The 23783-nt window shown below is 44.4% G+C and overlaps 1 protein-coding gene across 3 annotated transcripts in view; it reads left to right on the top strand.

Moving 5' to 3' along the window:
- DGKD (diacylglycerol kinase delta) overlaps positions 1–23783 on the top strand; it is a 755036-nt gene that overhangs the window by 46534 nt on the left and 684719 nt on the right. The window lies entirely within an intron of this gene.

Below are 23783 nucleotides of genomic sequence, written 5' to 3'. Positions count from 1 at the left end.
CATTGCAAATGCTTGTTACATTTTTTTCCCACAAACATTTTTATTGCATTTCTTATCATCATACAGCCCGCCAGGCTACATATACATAGACTTATTTTTATGAAATAATATTGCATTACAATTCTGTATTAAAAAACCAAACCATAACGGTGTGACCTGCTGCAATGTTACTTATCCATATCTTTCATAATTACCCCAAGGCAATGTCTATGCTCCTATAGTGGTGTTTCACGCTGTATATCTCTCTACTGGGTCATATGTCTGTATTTCTGTATCTATGGTAGTGGCAAAAGATGTTGAATGTTCTAAGACATGGCTGCAGAGGTCAGCCCACTGCTGCCATATCTTTGTGTGTTCCTGCGGGCATCTGCGCGCCTAAAAGACTGATATCTCTAGCCCCGCACAGAAATCTATCCCCTTTTCCCATGCTGGTACCGCAGTGGGTGCCTCTGACTTCCATAATTTGGCTATGTCTCGTTTGGTGAGTGTCAGGAGATGGCGCTTATACCTATTACCACCAATCTTGTCTGCAACGTGAAGCAATTTTATCCTAGGGGACTTGGGGAGCTCCCACCCCAGGATCTCTGCAAGGCACTTAATTACCCCAACCAAAATGTATCTAGGGCTGTACATGTCCACACTGTGTGTATGAAGGTGCCCACTTCTTTCCGGCACCATAAGCATATAGGGGAGTCTATAATTCCAGATCTCCATAACCAATAGCGTGTGTAATAGGCCCTGTGTAGATATTTGAACTGAATCAGTCTTAGGGGCAATGAGATAGCAGCCCCCCGGGTGGACTCCAGTGCTTCGGTCCAGTCATCGGAATCTAGATGGCTTCTATCTGTCGGCCTTGATGTCTTTAGGGTCTCAAGTGTGGTGTTGCTATGTGTAATGAGAGATTGGTATATTTTGGATATTTTGTGGTCACCAATTAAAAGCTTACCCTCGAATGGATTAAAGTCTGGAAGCGAATCGATCGTGATTATGTATGTAGGGCATTATGGCTTGGCGAAATTGTAGTTATCTATAGAATTGGGAGTGGGGCATTGAATATTCGTCTCTCAGTTCTTTAAATGATTTGAGTGTGAGGCCATGCATAACATCCCCAATGGTGGAGATCCCTAACAGATCCCACCCACAAAAACCCTGGAAGTCCGCCAGGTTGGGCAGCTGTCTGTCTCCCCATAATGGTGTCTCGCGTGTGATACGACCCCACCAGCACATCCGGCGATGAGACTGCCACCATTTAAGTATCACTACTCTAGTGGTGGGTGGCAGGGCCTGGACGTCCGACCTTCTGTATATGTAAGAGATTAGTGTGGGGTCATCAAATAGCCATCGTTCTACAGCATAAGCCGGGTCTTTGCTGGGGCCATACCACCAGTCGTTCAGCACCTGTAGATGTGATGCAGCATGATAGGATTGAACGTCTGTAGCCGCAATGCCACCGCAGTATGTGGATTGGAAGCATGTGCGCAGCGCCACTCGGAATGTCCCGCCAACCCATAGGAGCTATCCTAGTATGGCGTTAATTTGGCGGAAACAGGACAGCTGAACCAGATAAGGGTGGTTATGTAAATGGTAAAGTAGTTGTACATCTGTTCGTACCTTTTCGGTTGTGATGCCTAGATTGCAGTCCCATGATGTTTTCTGGTTATCTGACAAAAAGATCACCAGATATTGCAGTCCCTCGGTGGCCTGTGTTAGATCCGCCGCCCATCTACTATTCCCAAGTGTCCCTCGTAATAGCCAAATAGTCGATTTATGTATATTCATTTAGAGACCTGATGTTTCCCCGAATGTACGCATTATCTGCAGGATTCTGGGTCCTGCTTTATACTGATCTGTTTACAAAGAATCAAACATCATCTACATGCAATGCGATCCGAGATTTCCGTTGTTCATTCGAATCCTCTAACCAAGGCATCTTTGCAGACCCAGGTTGCCAGAGGTTCGATTGCTAGCACGAATAACAGGGGAGATGAAGGGCATCCTTGTCTAGTGCTGAGCTTAACTGGAAATGGTGGTGAGACACTACCGGCTACCCGTACAGATGCGGTCAGATCTGTGTATAATAACCAAATATATGCCAAAAATCATCGCGGGCCAAGGTTTAGCCGCTTCAGTAGTGCAAAGAGATAGGTCCAACTGACTGAATCAAAGGCTTGTCCATGTCTGCCAACAATAAGGCAGCTGACCTGCCCAATCGGTCCACTGCTGCTATCGCATTATGGGCTCTTCTAATGTTGTGACAAGTGGCCCAATGGGGCATAAAGCCCGCCTGGTCCCAATGCAGAAGGTCAGAACATGTGTAGTATTAGTCTGTTTACGAGTATTTTTGCCAGTAGTTTTGCCTGTGTGTTCAGGGGTGATATCGGGAGATAGGAGGCATGTTGTTTGGGGGGGTCGGCCTGGTTTAGGGATGACTACTATCTCTGCGCGTCTCCAGGTTTCACACAATTGAGCTATCTTGACTGCTTGTTGGATGACATTAAGGAGGTGGGGTCCCAACTGGGACATATATGCCTTATAGAATTCACTAGGGTTCCCATTCGGGCCAGGCGCCCTTCCAGTTTGCAGCTCTCACACTGCTGTTGCCAGTTCCTCCGGTTCCAAGGCTTTCTGCGTGTCATCTGACACAGCCCTCAGAGGTATATTGTCGAGAAATTTCTCATTTAAGGTGGGGCTGATGGTTTCTTTGGCCGTGTACAGGGCCTCATAAAAAACTGCAAAGCTACGCGCTATCTCGACCGGATCTTTGTGTACTGCTCCCTGCGTGTTACACACTGCAGGGAGATGGACTGGCGCCGTGGCCTGTCTACAGATACGATATAGGAGTTTCCTCAACTTATCCCCCCATTGGTAAATCCTGCTGTGAGATGCTAACCATGCACATCATGCCTCTTCCATCAATTCGCCTTGATACTGTTGTTGGGTTAGACAGAGTTGTCTGCGTGTCTTGTGTGTTCCATCAACCTGTCCCTGTCTTTCTAACATAATGATGCAGGCTTCTAGTTGTAGTAGGCTACGTTTACGGCACTTACGTTCCGCAGCGCAATAACTGATGTCTACACCCTCGAATTTTGGGTCTCATGGCCTCCCATAATATTTCAGGAGATGAGGATGTCTCAATATTAAGGGTAAGGTAGTCTGTCAGTACTTTATGAATGTGGGTTCTATAGGCTTGGTAGGTGCCATGGAGAGAGTCTCCATCTATATGGGGCCCGACGTGGGCTGATCAAGAGCTGTACTGCAATCGGAGAGTGGTCCCACAACCCCCTGGGCAAGATTGTGGCTTCTAGTATTCTCTGGGTATAGCGGTCTGGGATAAATATGTAATCTTCCGTGGAGAAAGAATCGTTGGCTGAGGAGTAATAAGTGTATCCTGCATCATGTGGGTGATCAACCCTCCAAATATTGACCCAGCCCACCAAATCAATTAGTGATTTCTGCCGCGATCGCGTTGGCCCTAGAGGTTCGCCATCGGTTGCTGGATATGTTAGTTACATCATTCTAACCACCTCCCATATCCGCGAGCTCCTCCAGACATCTATCATCCGTTCAATAAAGCTCTGGCATGGTCATAGAAACTGATGATCACTATTTGTTCCCCTGACAGAACCCTGTGAACCAGGATGTACCTTCCCTGTGGGTCTACCCACGAGCGAGTAAATGTAAATTGTATTCTGCTGTGTATTAGGATTGCTACTCCCCTTGAACCCCTCACAAATCCTGCATGGAAGACATGTGCATAGCCAAACCGGTCCAGACAGGGTATCTTGGTGCCCATGAGGTATGTCTCTTGCAGGAACAATATGTCTGTTTCTGTCCGCTTTGCGTGCCAGTATATCGCACCTTGCTTAACTTAATCAAACATGCCTCTAACATTCCAGCCTACAACTTATACTTGACCCAGTAGGGCCTCACCAATCTGTGTCGGCATCAGTATGTAGAGACCATAGGTGTTGCCTCAGTGAGACAAAGGAGCATTGTCCTGGGATATCAACGACTATGCAGTGAGTCAGAACAACCAACTTAATCCCCATAAAACCTTTCCCCCTCCACCCCCCACCCCAATACCGCATAACGATTAAAGCATCTGTCGCTGATGACAAGCCATGTCAACCCCAATAGGGGGTTCAACATGGAGCCCAGCCAATGGATCCTCAAACCCCCTTGCATCGCAGTGTCACTGTGGAGGGTGGTAGCAGATCAATTTGTGTACCAGCCCCTATGTAGTAGCATGAAACAGCAATCCAAGAATATAAGTTTTAGTCTCAGCGTCTATTCCCTGACAAAATTGGTCATTTGTGAGGGTCGGTTTCCTCCACAGCTGGAGCCTTTTCTCGTTCTTCGTCCCGGGCCTTGGAGCGCCAAGTCGATCTGGACCGACGTCTTCGTTTTTCTTTCTGATTTTTCCAGAGCCGGCAGGATTCTTCGGATGATGAGTCTAAGTTGTGACGTGGTGGAGTATGAGGTTTCAGGTGTCTTATTTCATCTGTCCAGTTAAAGACGTCTCCTGGCGTATCGAAGAACATGGTGCGGCAGTTATAAACTAATCGTAGTCTAGCTGGAACCTGGAGCATGTACGTAATCTTCAAGTCTCAGAGAGGAGCCATAGCCACCTGTAAGGATTGTCATTGCTGTTGGACCAGTCTGGTGTAGTCCTGGAACACCATGATTTGAATGGATCCATTGTGCTTTGTTGGGCAGTTTTGACCATTAGTTTGTCCTTGGTCTTGATGTTGTTATGTGGCTCTGTGTGTTACTTTGTGCAGGACTTGAAGCTGTCTGTCCTGTGGCCTGTCAAGTCCTTCCAGCACTCCCTCCTAGGGCACAGCACTGATTGTCTGGTCTCTTTTATGTGGGCCTCTTCCGGAGGTCGCCTTCGTGGTCAGGAGAAGGTTCCTCCCTGTCCCTAAAGTGCACCCTAACTCCCGCAGCACCGTCGTTCCAGCACAGCCCCGACCGGTGGCAGCTGGCTCCCTCGAGGCCGAGGCCACAGCGTGTGGAAACAAGAGACCGCAGAGAGAGCGGCTTGCCCACCACCAAGCAGGCCGCCAAGGCGTCTCCCGCACCAGGCGATCAGGACTCAGCCGTGTCGGCACCCCCACAGACGAGTGGGCGCCTCGCGCTCTCTGACCTCCCGGCCTCTTCCGCAACCGCAATCACCTCCCGGAGAGTCATGTGGGCGGTACCCTGCTCCTGGTTCACCTCAACCCCTCTCCTTACCGCGGGGGCCTCAGGTGTCGAAGCCTCTCCACTGCGGATCCAGCCCGGCAGTCCAGGGGCACCCGGCCGGCGGCTCGTTGTTTCCGGCTTAGCGGCACCACGCAGTCGGCTCCAGGATCTTCACTGCGAAGCCCCAACGAGCGCTCTGGCGTGAGTCTCTCCCCAGGCCACAAGGTAATTGAGCCGGTGGCGTCCGGGCACCCCCGCTGCTACTCAGCTTCAGTCTGATGCTGTGGGTAGGTAGGAAATCAGTATCCTGCCAGGATTTTGAAGGATCAGGTGTCTGACTGGCAGAGCTGGTATAGTGTGCGTCCGCCATGTTGGACCGCTCAGCTGCGCCCCCCTGCTTTAAGTATTTTAAAGGTGAGTGGGGTCTCATGCCCGCGAGCCTTATTAGGGCCCCAGCCCTCAGGGCCATATTCTTTTTAAAAGGCGAGGGGGGGCATGTGCCCCATCATCCCCGAGCCTCAATAGGCCCTGGGGACCCTATCTCCTAGGTCCATATTTGTTTGAAAAACGGGAGGGGGCCGCGTGACCCCCCTCCAATGAGCCTCAATAGGCCCTGTGGACCCCATCCCCCATGGGCTTAAGTTTTTAAAGGAGAGGAGGGCCACATGCCCCCTCCCGAGCTTCATTAGGCCCTGGGAACCCCATCCTCCTAAAAAATATTTATTTTAAAGGGGAGTGGGACTGTGTGGCCCTTCTTCCTGAGCCTCATTGGGCCCTGGGGACCCCATCCCCCAGAGCCTTAATAATTTTAAAAGGAAGGGGGGCCATGTGGCCCTCCCTCCCCTAACCTCATTAGGCCCTGGGGACCCCATCCCCCAGGGCCTTAAGTATTTTACAGTGGAGGCATTCCACCCCTCCCAGAGCCTTATTAGGCCTTGGAGACCCCATGCCCCACGGCTCTTTTTCTGTTTTTTAAAAGAGGGGGGTTCACGCAGCCCCCTCCCTTAGGCTATTTTGGCCCCCGGTAACCCTATCCACAGGACCCACATTAATTAAAGGTGGGTGCCTCGGTGCCCACTTTGGGCTCCCACCATGCACAATGCTGGGGGCCGCAGGGGTAGCCCTGCGGCCCCAACTGGTCCCCTACATGTTGCAGGAGCCAGCATTGCTCCCGCCCCATCGACAAAACAGATCACAAGTCTGCTCCCAGCTGGCAGGAGCATTTTTAAAACTCACGCCTACTGGGAGCAGACTTTCTGCTTGCTCCTGTTTGGCAGGAGTTTTAAAAATTCTTCCTCCAGGTGGGAGCAAACACAAGCTTCCCTGCCCGCGTTGGTGCGGTCAGGGAAACCACTGTGTGGGCTCCCGGGAAGCACTATGTGAGCCGGCTCTGGGAGTATGGGGCCCCTGTGGCCATTATTGTCTCAGGGAGGGGGCGCCCACGGCCCCCTCCCTTCTATTTAAATTATAGCCCTGGGGGATGGGGTACACAAGGCCTTTTAAAGGATCGGGAAGAAGGACCGTGCAGCCCCATCCACTTAAAAATAGATGAGGCCCCAGAGGATGGGGTCCCGGGGACTGAATGCAGCTTGGGGAGGGAGGCCACATGGCAACTACCTATATTTATGAAATCAGGCCCCAGAGGTTGGGGTCATCGGGGCTGAATGCGGTTCTCGGGGTGGGGAGTCATGCGCCTTCTTCCCATAGTTATGATATTAGTCCACGGGGATGGGGTCCTCGGTCAGAATGCAGCTTGTGGAGGGGGGCTGCGTACCCCCTCCCTATAATTATGAAATTGGGCCTGATGGCTGGGGTCATCGGCCCGAATGTTGTATCTTGTGTTAGATTTTACAAACAGCAGTATCAGTGTAATACTTTAACAAACGTGCCCATACATGGTCGAGCACTGCCCTGGGTGATCGCTTGCCAACCAGTTTGGAGATTAGGAGTGTGGGGTGAGGTTAGATGAAAAATTGCATTGTAAGGTCTCTGTTGTATTTGAAAAGACATTATGATGCAAATGATTGAGATTTGGGGTCCTATCTCCTTCTCAGAAGTTAAAGATTTTCATGACTATGAAATTAAAGAACAAGGTGGTAGAGGTTGTGATGACTCAGGAAGGTGTGTGTGGCGTGCGGTACTAGTGTTCGAATAGGGTGCCCTGTGTGAGAATGATTGAATCTCCAAGCAGAAAACACTCAGCCAGCTCCTTTACAAGGTTTTCTAAGAACCAATCTTGGAAATTGAAAGAAGTGTTCCATTAGGTTTAGATGCATACTGTTGAATCAACTAAAGCAGTATCTACAATGTTTCCTCACCAAGACTTTTCTATCACAACAGAATAGAAGCAAGTTGGAGCCAGTCGTTTATCTAGTAGTACATGACGAATCCCTAAAAGGGTAGCTGTGAAGTCCCTGAAGGGTCTTATGCTGACGAATATTCAAGGCCGAGTAGGACAAAAGCAGAGATAGTGGCCAGAGGATGTGAATTTTGAATCGTTAAAAGTACTAAGCCTAGGAAACTGCAAATGAGTAATGGCAGTTTCTTTAGGTGAAAAAAACAAATAGTCCCTATTCTATATATAATCTAATCAGGATCATGGGTATTTTATAGTGCTCTATTTTAGTTAAAATCAAAAATATTTATAATATCTTCAATTATGAGAGTCAGTATAACACAGAAGGTCAATGACAACTTAAATATGACATATACAAATGTTTTTTATTCAATAAAAATTACACAAGCAAAGTTAAAAACATCATGTTAAAATACAATTTATACACAGATAAATCACAAGAAAACAGAAGTCGACGCTGCGTTTCGGTGAGTTGGTAATTGATCACCTTCTTCAGGACAGTTTTCTAGGTAGCAAAAACATTGTATTAATAATAATACTAACAATCTCATGTGGCTTGACTATATCTCATTTGACCTACAACAATCCATATTGAAATAATAGTATCTGACTCTAAAAAAAACATATGTGCATTATGTATCTAGTGATTAATATTTGCATTACAATTTACTGGACATAGCACCACACCAAACAATTTATTTAATCCTCCTCACGAGTCACATAGAGATTGAATTACTACCCTTGATCCATTATTGAGCCTGTTACAAAACGAAATTTGATTGCATACCTACCTAATGTAGGAAATTGCTAGGATTAAGATTCCCTAGTCAATTGATGAAGCAGAAAGTGCTTGGGTTGAGTAAAGGCTTTGACGATGTCCCTGAAATATGAACGGGTAAAGAAAAATAAGAATACGGATGTATTCAGTGTTAAAGTGTCTCTCCACATCGGCAATAATTGTACGTACCTTAATTTAAATGCCGATTTGGCGTTTACTTTGTTTGTTGGTGCCACCAATATATAGTTATTCATAGGATAAAATGCAAGGTCTAAGGAGGAAAAGTTTGTTGGGGAGAATATTACTTAAAACATCTCTGTATAGTCACCAAATAAAAGTAAGAATCACTTGTATAGAAAGGCTTACCCAGGGATTGACTGATCTGTTATGTATAGCCCTCACAGATTTGCTGTGATTGGAGGAAATAGTTTACAAATTTATCCCCGTCTGTTTCCAATATAGTGGAGAAAGAACTGTTGTAAGGAAGAAATAAAGAATACTGTCACACCCTATGGTGGTGATGGGGGTGCCCCAATAGCTATAAAGGTACTCAATTATTACCTGCTATAGTTGCTGTAGTAATCATGCAGCTGGTAAAGTCAAATTAAAACCTGTGAAAACAAGGCGCCAGGTTACTTTACACATAAGTGTAAGAGAATAATTAAATTATAATAGTGCGCCCTGTCAATTCCTGATTTTGGCTTGATATGCCATTTTTTTCATCGTATCTATTGATAATTAGATGCTCAAGTTCAAGTTCAAAAGACCTGTATTCGAATTTCATAAAATCCATAAAAGTACAACAATAAGAGCAATTCATTTTCGCAATAAATCAAAATACAATTTCATAGTTATTAAAAACCAATACAGCTCTCATCAATCAATTTTCAGGGGTTTTCCATCATTTTACGTACGCGTGTTATCAGTCTCAAAAAAGTGCTAGTGCGAAAAATTAATTCATCTGTATCCAGGGAAAATAGCATTGAGCAAGACTCCCCTAAAGGAGAGGGGTTTTGTTTTCTAAAATAAGGGGTTAAAAACCAATTAATATATTTTAAATAAAATTTAAAGAAGAATAGAAAATGCAAATCGTTCTGTGTACTAATGCCATCGCACGGACATGGGTTATATTGTGTTGTGTGGTGATAACCCAGGGGAAAGCCCAATAAAAATTTCACAGAGCCTGCCCTAAGACGAAATAGCAAGGACCTTTCCCAGTTGGACATGGGGAGGGTAAGGTAGGGTGGAAGTGGTTGCCTACACAGATCATTCCCTATGTATGTAACAACGGTGGGTTTGAATATTTCCCTTCCCATTCTTTCTGTGTTAGAAAGTGCATATAGTGCTTGTTTGACCTCAACCTTGTCTTTAGGCTCAATTCTGGATGGGTCGGAGAAAAGATCGCCTCTGTCCAAGGCACGCAATGTTTTTAAAACTCCCGCAAGCCAAGGGATTAATAAGCCGTGGTCACATTTGAGGCAGTCTTTTATAATGTCTTGTGTTAAAGTTGCTGAGTTGTTCCTCCAGATCCTAATCCAGAATAGAGCTGGTCTAGTTCTAATAAAGTCGCAAACATAGGGGAGGTTTAGTTCTTTGTGACAAATAAATTCAGAGGATGAGATTGGGGCGCCCAGTATTTTCCTACAAAAATGACTCTCTTCACGCTGAATTCCGGGACTTTTCCACGATCCCCAGACCTCAGCCCCATATGTGGCTACAGGAATGCACTGTAATCTAAAAAAATTTTAAATAGCTCTGATGGCGCCTATTTTCTTTGGACGTGAAAGACTCAATATAGAATTGGTGGCTTTCGAGAACTTGCCCATGGCGTGGGCAGAATGCCCACTCCATGAGCCGTTCGCAGCGAAAACCAACCCTAGATATGGAAATGAGGTTACAGATTCTAATTTATCTCACCCTATATGTATAGTATTGAGCTTTCGTTTCCCAGGCCCACATGGCATAATAAAAGATTTTTTTAAATTTACACGCAGATCTAGGGCCTCCATGTGTTGAACGAAGGTTTCAACAAGCAAACGGAGGGCATTTGGAGTGCGACCCATAAGGACCGCATCGTCTGCGTATAATAGAACTGGCAATAGATGCCCCTGGATAATTGGGACGTCTTTAGTCACTTGTTTCAGTGCTTTAGCTAGGCCGTTAATATAAATAATAAACAGCAGGGGTGCTAAAACGCACCCCTGTCTGACCCCCCTGCCTATTTTTATAGCTCCGGATACTTCTCCACCCATCCCAATCCTGACTTGTGCCTTAAGATCGGTATGAAGGTGAGCCAGGAAATTTACAAGGGCCTCATCCAGTCCATAATTAAGAAGCATGGCCCACAATTTGGATCTATTGACTAAATCAAAAGCGGATGAAAGATCCATGAATGCAAGGTAGATAGGGGACGATCGAGAAACGTTATACTTATCAATGATCAACTTTAGGTTCAAACATTGCTCCACCGTGCCCACCTTGCTCCTGAATCCCATCTGGCACGGGTCCAATAGATCTGTATCTTCAGTCCACTCTACCACCCTGTTATAGATAACTCGCCCGAGAATTTTTAAGGTATTATCCAAGAGCGAGATCGGACGGTAGTTAACTGGGTCTGATCTGTCGCCCTTTTTAAAAATTGGGACTATAATACTGGTGGCCCAAGTTTTGGACATGGGCACTGTTGGCAGGCTATTAAAAACATTAAGAAGAATTGGTGCCCATAGATCCGGACTGTGCTTAATAACGTCTATAGGGAGTCCATCAGGACCTGGGGCCTTGTTACCAAGGCTCTCTCTGATGGCTACATCTACCTCATAAAGGTCAATCTGTAAGCCGCGCAGCTGTCCAGGGGCCGAGATAGTTACTTCCTCGGGAGGGGCAGCATATATTTTGGAGACATGGGCCTCCCAGGTGCTGGTGGTTATATTACAGCTAATTGGGGATAGATGTTTGCCCATGTCTCGCATTTTCCTGACGGCTGACCAGAAGGGGCCGCTGCTCTTCAAGTTAGCACTTCCAACCAGCTATTCCCACCGTCAGTAATGCAGCCTTCCTTTCAGCTATTTTTAGTTTGTAGTATTTCCTGGCTGTCTGTACCTCTGCTGTGCTCCTTGGCTTGGTGGTTAGTGCCCTACGCAGTTCCCTATTTGCTGTTAAACAGGCAGAATCAAACCACCTTGGCTCTTTCCCTTTCGTTGGTAATGGGACTGACAAAGAAATTTTTATTACTAAACACAGTTTGCCGAAGTCCGTAATTATTCTGTGACTATTCCCATCTAGAGATAAACAGGAATTCATTAATTCGGGATGTTCATTTTTCACACTTTCTAGTATGGCCCCGCAGTCAATTCCCCTCCATTTTAATCGTAGGCCATCGCCAGAAGGTGTAATATCTCTTGCTCTGTTTAAATTGACATATACCGGACTGGGGCCTAAATGTAGGGTAATTGTGAGGGGGTTATGATCTCCAAATGATGTCTCTATCACTTTAGATTCTATTACACGGTCTACTAAATAAGGGGACATAAAGATAAAATCAATAGTTGAACGGCAGTCCCTCCCTCTGAACCTGGGGACGCAGTCCATGCTAGAGGTTTGACCTGTTTCCATAGCATTGCTAAGAATGTGTTCGCTTAGCATGTTGGCTAATTCAATACCCCTTCGTTCAGCTTGATCTAAGTAGTTATTATCCTCAGGCCAGCACTTTTTTGTAATTTTCGCGTTAAAATCCCCCCCCCGATTAAAATCCCTGTCTCCTCCTCTAATTCTATATTTGCTTCCAAATGTCGTAAAGTCTTAGAGAGTGCTGTGTAGTTCTTATTGGGTACAGAGTAAAAATCATTATTATAAAAATTAATTAAATAAATCCTAGTCTTTCGCTTGAACTCAAGGACCTGAATATTCGGGTTCCCTCCTGATAAATCTTTGATGGTGCCACCCGCCAATGTCCTAATACCGATAAATAGTCCTCCCACTGAACGACCGAACACAGGCTTAGATGCAGTCACACTAAAGCAATGGTAGCCCTCTATATATAGATTCCCTACAGCCCATGTCTCTTGAAACATAATAATGTCTTTGCCATCCAATAGCTGGACCCATTGAGGGTCTGACAATCTTGATTCTAAACCAGCAATGTTCCAGCTAAGGATTGACAAATCAGAATGACTAGAGGAGCCTGGGAGCTTGTCCCTTACACTCTGCTTAGGTTGAGTTGATATGATAGTTATATCCTCACGTATGACTGAGGGTAGGACAGTAACGTCCTGCGCTACCATTGACTGGGTTTTATTAGTTTGTATTAGGTGTAAATATTCCCCAGTAACATTAAATACCTCTTCACATTCAATATTACTTTCTCTGGTCCCCAGTCTATCCTGATCTTCTAGGTTTGAAAAAGCGTGTTCAAACCGGTTATAAGTTGGAATATTGTACATGTACCTCAACTCATTCTGGGGCATGTTAACATTTTGATTAATCCCTGCATGAAACCTCTCCCTTGGGATATGCTGGGGCAAAATGGGAAAGAATGGATGTGACATTGGGTATACTGGGGGTGCGGTCTGGTGACCTAATGGGGGGCCGTTCCTAAAATTGGAATTTTGATCCTGGTGGCACAATCGGCGGTTATTCCTGGTATTGAAATTTAGGTCCAATTGATATGCTGAGGGGTTAGTCCCGAGATTAAAATTAGAATCTATTAAGTGCCTGTAGAAGTATCCCAAAGGGAGCAGAGTAGTATTATATTCCCAAGGTGAGGGCAGTGGAGCTTTTGCAAGTGTGGTTTGCGCCCATTGCGGGGACCTAATATTTATAATTATGCAGTCCCCCTCAAACTTTTTTCTCAACGGGCCCACCCACCCCACTCTTTGGGTATGAATAATCTCCCCTGCTCCTTCCATTGGAAAGTTACAGTTACCAGATAACCAATGGAGGGTTCTATTTTTAAGAGTTGTGAAGTTTTCCTCTTGGTCCTTCCTCAATTTAGGCACATTAACTAGGACCAACACATAGGCTCCACACTCTGGGGGTAAATTAATACAAGCCGGGATCTGTCTCATATTGGTTGCTGCAGTTTGATCCGTCTTAGCTGGTGGGGGATTTAGGGGATTTCGGGCATCGTTATTAGCTTGTCTAGGTTGTGCCCTTTTGCTTTTGGCAGTGGTTTGATCCATACCTTCTGGGGTATCTGCCTTAGTTGTTTTAGAATTGGGTGCCCATTTGGCTGGAAGTTCCGCATTTGATGAGTTTTTACTTGTGCTCGGTTTTGGTGTTGGCAAAGGGGCGTTAACATGGGCATTTGTGTTCGTGCTAACCACGATGTTTTTGGGTTTGTCTGCAGTAGTTGTCCCCGAATTTGGTATAATTGTTAAATTGTGCCCTGTGCCCAATTTTATCACATGATCATCTAATGCTCTCAGCCTCTTATCTATATTGAGGACTTGTTGGTTAATTGGCCCTAAAAGGATGGTTATCAGGGTCTCCATCCTCCCCCAAAAGCCCTTGTTCCCCAACGCTGCACTGGCTTCTATAATTTGGGAATCCATCTCACTAGATTGACCTTCCCCCTTTCCCCATTTTTGCTCCACAGGGGCAGGGGTCCTCCGTAGTTGGTTGTGCCCACCGTTATCTCTGTATTTATTCGGCACTGGCTCTATGTGTTTCTGTTTTCGCTTAGCTTTTTGCCTCTTAGCTTTCTGCTCCCTTGTTTGCATCGATATACTGACGCTTTTATCCCTGTCTATAGTTAACACGTCAAAATCGGGGCATAGTCCTGTCCCCTCTAAGTGTGCCTGGTCATTAACTAAGGGTAAAGAAGAATCAAGGCTCCTATTCATGCTTGACCTTAGCATAGTGGGGGTTGATGAGAGCCTGCTATCCGTAGAAAAATGTCCAGGAGGTACCGTGTCTACAATTATACAGTTCTCATTAGAGTCTGCGCCTGGGAGCCCCGCATAAGATGTAGCAAGCAGGGAATCCAATGAGTTTTCTTGATGCATAAATAGGGGCAAGCTCGGTGGAAGCGAGAGATGCCTTTCAGTATTCTGGATGGCCGTAGCGACAACACCAATAGTCTTCTGTAGCATTTTGTCTATGGCTGTCAAGCTAGGCAATGGGGTAGTGGGAGTTGTTACAGGCATTTTCTGCTTACCATTTCGCCTGGGCACAGCTGGTGTTCTTTTCCGCATATTAAGTGTTTGGCCGGATATGCTATGCAACAGATGGCGTCCTTCCTACCGACAGCAGCAAATCAACATTACCTTGTGAGCACCAGCGGGCAGTCAGTGTTGGGGGGGGGCCCAGCCCTGCCTCTTCCTGACAATGACGGGCAAGGACGGGCCCGCCCTTGGCCCGGGCTTTGCCTGGGCGCGGCCCGCGCGCGTCCCGTGCTGCGGGTCTGTTTGCTGGCTTAAATCCCTCCCCGGCGCTGCCTGATGACGTGCTTGGCAGGCGCCCGGGGCAAGGGATGCTGGGAAATGAAGTTTGTTGTGGCCGTTTCCCTCAGGGCAACGGGAATAGCAGAGGAGTTCGCTGGGAAAAGTTCCACCGATGAATGCCGTTCCCCTCACGGCAGGTCAAAATGCTCAAAGGATGTGGCACCAGGTAAAGCAAGCGCGCGTCCCGCGCTGCAGGTCTGTTTGCTGGCTTACATCCCTACCCAGCGCTGCCTGATGACGTGCTTGGCAGGCGCGCGGGGTAAGGGATGCTGGGAAATGAAGTTTGTTGTGGCCGTTTCCCTCACGGCAACGGGAATAGCTGTCAGGTCCCCAACTAAGAGGTCTCACATCAGGAAAGGAATGATGGTTGCCGTGTTGTCCAAACTGTGTAAAAAGCATTGGGTGCAAGGGCGATTGCAACATGGCGGCTGTGTGTTCCATAATAGGAAACGGGTCAGCGCTCTAGTCAGAATGGCAGATTGGAGAGTTACCGATGAGGCGCGCGGAGAGCTGCGCACTTCACCTGAACTGTAGGAGGAGTAGGAGGTGTCTTCAACGCGTCGCGTTAGTTTAGGGAAAAGAAGCTACGCGTCGCGAGAATCCTGAGGAAATATTTGAGTTCGTGTACAGCCAGCTATCCTAAGTAAGACAATTCCAATTTAGCTGAGAAACGGTCCGTTAAAACTGGTAACAACGCATGCTTGCCAGAAGCTCCTGAGGAAATATTTGAGTTTGTGTACAGTCAGCAATCCTAAGTAAGACAATTCCTATTTACCCGAAAAGCGGTCCGTTAAACTGGTAACAGCGCATGCTTGCCAGAAGCTCCGCTTCCTAAGGGCGAGTGCGCAGTTTCTTCTGAAGTAGATTTCAAGTGCGAGTCTAGAGTCAGCACAAGTCTTGAACAAAAATAGTACTAGGTTATTCGACGTGAATTCTGAGAGGCGACGGCTTTTTCGTTTGAAGCAAATGCCGTTTCCTAACAGTTTTTCACACAACTTAGAGAGTGGAAACACGCATGAGGTAGAATCCATATGACAACGAAAAGTGAGAGAATATAATACCACAGCGAAGCAGCAGAAGTACATAATAGGATATACATACACAAAGGTGAAGAAGAAAGAGTATATTTAACGAGACTTCAGTTCTCTGTCCTGTAAGTGAGCAGCAGTGGAGAGAAATTGAGATTAGAGATAAGAGAAAGAATAACCAATAACACAGGCCCATTATATTACAGTGAATAATACTAAGAACAGAAGAACAAGTAGCCTAAGAAGAGAAGCAAAGGCACACAGCTCCTGGGTGGGTTATCAAGCGAATGAGGAGAATAAGGTTAGAAGGAGAAGAGGAGTCAGAGAGTGATTTACATGTAATTTATTTTTCAGCATACAAGAACAGTAGAGCAGAAGAAAAGAATAGACAACATAAGAAGAAGAAGAAAGGAAGACTACACGTGTGTGCATTCTCTTCTCTGTCCAATTCCCCTTTCCCCCTTGGGGCTTTTCTGGCTACGCATTTAAGACTGTGCGTGGCTGGGGAGTTCGGAGGAGGAATTGGGAGCTTACGTCGTTCTGCTCCTGTGTCACCCACCAGCGAAAGAGAAGATCTGGTTCTGACAATAGCAGATGAGTTCGCTGGGCAAAGTTCCCCCGAAGGTTGCCGTTCCCCTCACGGCAGGTCAAAATGCTCAAAGGATGTGGCGCCAGGTAAAGCAAGCGCGCGTCCCGCGCTGTGGGCCTGTTTGCTGGCTTAAATCCCCCCCCGGCGCTGCCTGATGATGTGCTTGGCAGGCGCCCGGGGCAAGGGATGCTGGGAAATGAAGTTTGTTGTGGCCGTTTCCCTCACGGCAACGGGAATAGCAGAGGAGTTCGCTGGGCAAAGTTCCCCCGATGAATGCCGTTCCCCTCACGGCAGGTCAAAATGCTCAAAGGATGTGGCACTAGGTAAAGCAAGCGATGCATTTTGTTTGTGTTACAAATTTGGGCCTCATTTTTTCCGTAGCGTTATCTATTCTGAAGATACTAATAACGATGTGCTATATTACGAGAGTGGTATTTTATTTAAATGAAAGGCCCGCGTATCCTAAGATACTAATAACGATGTACTATGTTACGGGGGTAGTATTTTATTTAAACAAAGGTACCGCGTTGTCGTACAGGTCGATCAAGTCTACGGGCACCAAGTTCAATATTATTTCAATGTTCAATATCTAACATAAATCACTGTGTTTTGTGGTGATGTAATCCATTGTTAATAACCAATATGTAGTCTCGCTCACCTTTTAAGATCAATCTGGCCTCCCTTCACCAACAAACAGTTTCCGGGTCGGGTTACCCGCTTATGTCAGACCCGGAACTCCTTTATATATTGGAAAAAATATGTCACGTGGTGACTAGTAAACCCGCGTGATTAATAAAACTCGTACCTACTAACCTTGTAGATGTTTCTAAATATTGCTTTGTTCTTTACAAAATAAAGGATACAAATAAACAACTATATAAGAGCGTCACGACTCCATCGATCACTCAGATTACAGATGGACTAAAGCGTCGGTCATCTTGGAAAGGGAATCGGCTCATGTACAAGGATACTACTTCCTATATTCTGAAAATGTCACGTGGTTACTGCTAGTGGCGAGTGAATGTTATATTTGTTTATACTGAAAAGATGTCTAATATGTCCACAAGAAAATCGGACATTCTGAAATCCTGATTTGTTGTTCAAAAAAAGAGGATAAAAGAAGGGGAATAAAAGAACAACTATGCGAGAGCGTGAAGACTCCCAGATCACTAACATTATAGGTGGAACAAAAGGTCGGCCATAGTGGAAAGGGATATGTCTCATACAAAACTGACACTAATATATGGGTGATATCCCTAATATTTTAAGAGGCAATAGCGTTTTTATTTTAGTACTGATATATTATTAAAAAAGAAGAGCCAAACAACACCCTGTTTAATGAGGGATATCTTTGTCATTAGAACAGTAATATACAGCCTTCAACTATTATTGTTATCTAAATGCTAAAAGAGTGCTGGGGGGTGAGCGTATGATCTAAATTAACCTCTCCCAGTCCTCCTTGCTATTCAATCCTTTTCTGAAGGTATTAAAACGAGCATATAGAATTGTTCCTGTTTTTTTCTCTTCAATGTTAGGTCTCCTCCACGACTATTCATATAGACAATTTCTATTCCACACCATTTAAGATCTTCAATTTTGTGATGTTTGTCAAGCCAGTGTTCTACCAGGGGGGCAGTTCTTTTATTGGTTCTAATGGCTGACTTATGTTCATTGATCCTGACCCTTATTTCTCTTGATGTTTCACCCACGTAACCCAGTTGACACGGGCACGTGATGAAGTATATCAGGTTTTTAGTTCGGCAGTTCATTAAGTTTTTTAATTTATGGATGGTACCATTATGACGCATTGTAGGTCTCTTAAGGATGTTATTACAGTTATAACAACCATTGCATGCAAAAGTACCGGTGGGCAATGGAGCATTTGGCAAACAAAGTTGTTTATTGGCATGCGTGTCCCTATATGTGTGTACCAGGCAATTCCTGATTGTACGGTTGCGTCTGAATGAAAACATGGGTCTGGGTAGAGTCTCCCTCTTTTGGTTGATGATTAAATGCCAGTTTCTATTGACAATATTTTTGATTTTGTTACTAATATTACTATAGTTAGTAACAAAAATTAAAGGTAAATCACCTGAGGTCTGCTTATTGGAATTACTTTCAAAAAAAGAATCCCTATTAAAATATTTAGCTCTTTTATCCCCTTGCGTGCGGGTTTATTTCTCCCGCTGTGCGGGACAAATAAACGGCGTTCGCGAACACGACGTCTCCCGGCCGTCGTGCGCGCACGCCCTCCGTAATGCACGACGGCCGGGAGACGTCGTGCGCACGCAAAGGGTTAAATGCATGTTTCACTATTTTTTTAGGATAGCCTCTGTTCAGGAATTTATTAGTCAATTTCTCAGCATTTTCATCATAGTCTTTCATGGTTGTACAATTATGTTTTAAACGTAAAAAATTGTCCAAACGGAATGTTGTCCTTTTGTCAGGCAGGGTGATTGCTATTATAATGAAGCATCGTATTCCTGTCGGTGGGTTTTGTGAATAATTCAGCATTTAGAAACCCGTCCGCATTTTTGATTTTGATGTCCAAAAATTCACATTCGTTATTGTTAGCAGTGGAGGTGAATTTGAGATTATCATCTCCCAGGTTTATCCATTCTGTGAATTCTGCCAGGGTTTCTCTAGAGCCTGTCCATATGAAAAACGCATCGTCAATGTATCGGGACCACTGGGAGATGCTCTCAAAAAATGGAGCCGATGCATTGAAGATGTGTTTCTCCTCTAATTGGGCAACATACAAGCAGGCCAGACTGGGAGCACAGGTTGCTCCCATGCTGGTCCCCTTGGTTTGTTTATAAAAATCTTTACCGAATAAGAAGATATTATTTTTCAATATAATGGTCACACATTCTACAATAAAAGTTGCATGTTGTGACGTATCTTCTTCTTCATTACTAAGAAGGTTCTCAATCATTTGTATGTTGTCGTCCTGAGGAATATTAGTATACAGTACCTCTATGTCTAAAGTCACTAGGCACTGTAAATCAGGATTATATTCTAAATTCTCAATTTTCTGAATCATAGAGGTCGTATCTTTGATGTACGCTTTTTGTTGTACTACTAGAGGCTGTAGGAAGATATCCACGTATTTGCTCAAAGGTTCCATGAGGGAGTTAATACTTGAAACGATAGGTCTCAAGGAGATGTTTTCTACATTCTTATGTACTTTTTATCCTTTATTTTGTAAAGAACAAAGCAATATTTAGAAACATCTACAAGGTTAGTAGGTTAATCACGTGGGTCTACTAGTCACCACGTGACATATTTTTTCTACTATATAAAGGAGTTCCGGGTCTGACAGAAGCGAGTAACCCGATTCAGAAGCTGTTCGTTGGTGGAGGGAGGCCAGATTGATCTTAAAAGGTTAGCGAGACTACATATTGGTTATTAACTATGGATTACATCACCACAAAACGCTGTGATTTATGTTAAATATTGAACATTGAAATAATATTGAACTTGGTGCCCATAGACTTGATCGACCTGTACGACAACGAGGTACCTTTGTTTAAATAAAATACTACCCCCGTAACTTAGTACATCGTTATTAGTATCTTAGGATACGCGGGCCTTTCATTTAAATAAAATACCACTCTCGTAATATAGCACATCCTTATTAGTATCTTAGGAATAGATAACGCTACGGAAATAATGAGGCCCAAATTTGTAACAAACAAAATGCGTGAATGCATCTAACTATCAATAGATACGATGAAAAAAATGGCATATCAAGCCAAAATAAGGAATTGACAGGGCGCACAATTATTCTCTTACACTTATGTGTAAAGTAACCTGGCGCCTTGTTTTCACAGGTTTTTATTTTACTTTACCTGCTGCATGATTACTACAGCAACTATAGCAGGTAATAATTGAGAACCTTTATAGCTATTGGGGCACCCACATCACCACCATAGGGTGTGACAGTATTCTTTATTTCTTCTTTACAACAGTTCTTTCTCCGCTATATTGGAAACAGATGGGGATAAATTTGTAAACTATTTCCTCCAATCACGGCAAATCTGTGAGGGCTATACATAACAGATCAGTCAATCCCTGGGTAAGCCTTTCTATACAATTGATTCTTACTTTTAATTGGTGACTATACAGAGATGTTTTAAGTAATATTCTCCGCAACAAAATTTTTCTCTTTAGACCTTGCATTTTATCCTATAAATAACTATATAACGGTGTCACCAATGAACAAAGTAAACGCCAATCGGCATTTAAATTAAGGTATGTACAATTATTGCCGATGTGGAGAGACACTTTAATTAACACTGAATACATCCTTATTTTATTTTCCGTTACCCCTTCATATTTCAGGGACATCGTCAAAGCCCTTTATTCAACCCAAGCACATTCTGCTTCATCAATTGACTAGGGAATCTTAATCCTAGCAATTTCCTACATTAGGTAGGTATGCAATCAAATTTCGTTTTGTAACAGGCTCAATAATAGATCATGGGTAGTAACTCAATCTCTAAGTGACTCGTGAGGAGAATTAAATAAATTGTTTTGTGTGGTGCTATGTCCAGTAAATTGTAATGCAAATATTAATCACTAGATACCTAATGCACATATGTTTGTTTTAGAGTCAGATACTATTATTTCAATATGGATTGTTGTAGTTCAAATGAGATATAATCAAGCCACATGAGATTGTTAGTATTATTAATACAATATTTTTGCTACCTAGAAAAGTGTCCTGAAATAGGTGATCAATTATCAACTCACCAAAACGCAGCGTCGACTTCTGTTTTCTTGTGATTTATCTGTGTATAAATTGTATTTTAACATCATATGTTTTTAACTTTGCTTGTGTAATTTTTATTGAATAAAAAATATTTTTATGTCATATTTAAGTTGTCATTGACCTTCTGTGTTATACTGATTCTCATAATTGAAGATATTATAAATATTTTTGATTTTAACTAAAATAGAGCACTGTAAATAACCCATGATCCTGTTGAGATTATATATAGAATAGGGACTATTTGGTTTCTTTGTCTGTATTTGCCCTGTCCCTCTTCTAAACATACGGGTATCTCCCGTATTTTTTAACTTTAAGTTTCTTTAGTTGGACACTACATAAAAGTTCACTGAATCTACAGACATCCAGGTGGTATTGCCCAAATGTCCAGTATTTGACTTTCCAAAAGACGAAAATAACTAAGTGAAGATCACCCCTCCATGCAAGAAGCTATGCAACGTGGAAGCAGCTGTAGTGACAACTTCTACTTTCCAGATTACTTTACCCTAGTTTAAAAACACACAGCTGAGGTAGAGAAATTCTGCTGCTGCAAACTTGTTAGTGGTTGTCTTTGATTGTCAGCTGCTCTGAAAGGAAACAGAAACGTGGTTGGGCGCACACTGCCTCACATTCCAGCACAGTTCACCCCTTTGCATCTTGATAAATTCAGTGCACAATTAGCGTTTACTTCAAAATTAGCTGTAGTTTTTCACCTAAAGTTGGTGCAGACTTTGCTGTACATCTCTAGGCACATGTTTCTGGGTTAAGTCCTTCATCAGCAGAGAGCAGAAGTAGTAGAGAGCAAAGAAAAGTCATCTGGGGTTGCTGGAAATGCTGCCAAATTCCTCTCAGGTCACATTACCCTCACAGGTACACATGTGCATCTCCAAAGCTTGTCAACTTGCTGGCTCAAGGGAGCCTTTTAAACAGAAGGTGGTTTGGGGGCACACTGCCTCACATCCCAGCACAGTTTGCCCCTTTGCATCTTGGTAAATGCAGTACACAATTAGCGCTTACTTCAAAATTAGCTGTCGTTTTTCACCAACGTTGGTGCAGACATTACTGCTTATCTATAGGCACATGTTTCTGGGTTTAGCCCTTTATCGTAGAGAGCAGAAGCAGTAGAGAGCAAAGAAAAGTCATCTGTGATTGCTGGAAATGCTGCCAAATTCCTCACTGGTATTAGTACGTCTCAGAGGCACACAGGTGCCTCTCCAACGCTTGTCAGCTTGCTGGCTCAGGGGAGCCTTTTAAACAGAAGGAGGGTTGGGAGCACATTGCCTCACATCCTAGCACAGTTCGACCGTTTGCTTTATGGCGAATGCAGTACACAATTAGCTCTTACTTCAATATTAACTGCAGTTTTTCGCCAAAGTTGGTGCAGATAGTGCTGTACATGTCTAGACTCGTGTTTCTGGATTTCATCATTTATCAGTAGAGGACAAAAATCTATTTCATCCGGGGTTGCTGGGAATGCTGCCAAAGTCTTCACGGGTCTCAGTACCCCTCACAGGTGCGTCTCCAAAGCTCGCCAACTTACTGGCTCAAGGGAGCCTTTTAAAGAGAAGGGGAGTTGGGAGCACATTACTTCACAACCCAGGATAGTTCGCCCCTTTGCATTATGAATGCAGTACACAATTAGCGCCTACTTCAATATTAACTGTAGTTTTTCACCAAAGTTGGTACAGATAGTGCTGTACATCTCTAGACCGGTGTTTCTGGATTTCATCCTTCATCAGTAGAGATCAAAAAATTATTTCATCTGGAGTTAATGGAAATGCTGCCAGTCTTCACAGGTCTCCGTACCACTCACAGGCACACAGGTGCGTCTATCAGGATGCAAAAGGTCGAAATGTGCTGGGATGTGAGGCAGTGTGCTCCCCCCCCCCCCCACACTTCTGTTTAAAAGGCTCCCTTGAGCCAGCAAGCTGACGAGCTTTGGAGGCGGAACATACCAAACTAGCCATGTGCTCCAGTTGGCACGTGTGGGTTACGAAGCTGAACAACTATTTCAAGGCCAGTGGCTGCTCTCATTGCGCACTTCTAAACTTAAATAAATCTGGACTTGGAAGGCATAAAGATAAGGTAAACTAGGCAAAAAACGAGAGTCTTGCAATGTTTTCTATGCATGACTTGGAGAACTAGTGAGCTCATTTACAGAAGACAACCTTCTCAAAGTGGTGAGAAAGCATATCATGTAAAGCTGTCGATCAGCTTTCTTTTGCCGCCTCAGCCTCCGTAAGCTGGGCATCACAGTAGAGAACATACTACTCTTAATCTATTAAACACACTTGATTAATAACTTTAATCTGTTTTTCAAAGTAACAGTCAAAGATGAGCCTGAACAACTACGCACTATCAAGATGGAAACCATAGATGCGGTCAGAAGGTGACACGCTCCTCTGGGATCATACAGGGCTTGTAATGATCTACAAAATGACAGGAAGACTTGTGGCCATTATGGCCTATCATCACGTTCTCTGTGGGAATGCTCCATCCAGGGGAAGACATGTTCCGGTTGCAGAAAGATCCATCACATTGTGATGATTCTCTTGTGGCCTCAGACTGTGTTGCACCCCTGGCTGTGACCTGCACATGTTAACAGATAAAAACGATGACAAGCAGACATTCCGGAGG

This window comes from Triturus cristatus, chromosome 11 (genome assembly GCF_964204655.1).
Source record: "Triturus cristatus chromosome 11, aTriCri1.1, whole genome shotgun sequence".
Classification (NCBI taxonomy): Eukaryota; Metazoa; Chordata; class Amphibia; order Caudata; family Salamandridae; genus Triturus; species Triturus cristatus.
The sequence above is the reverse complement of the archived record's forward strand: the minus strand, read 5'-3'. Positions and strand labels throughout refer to the sequence as shown.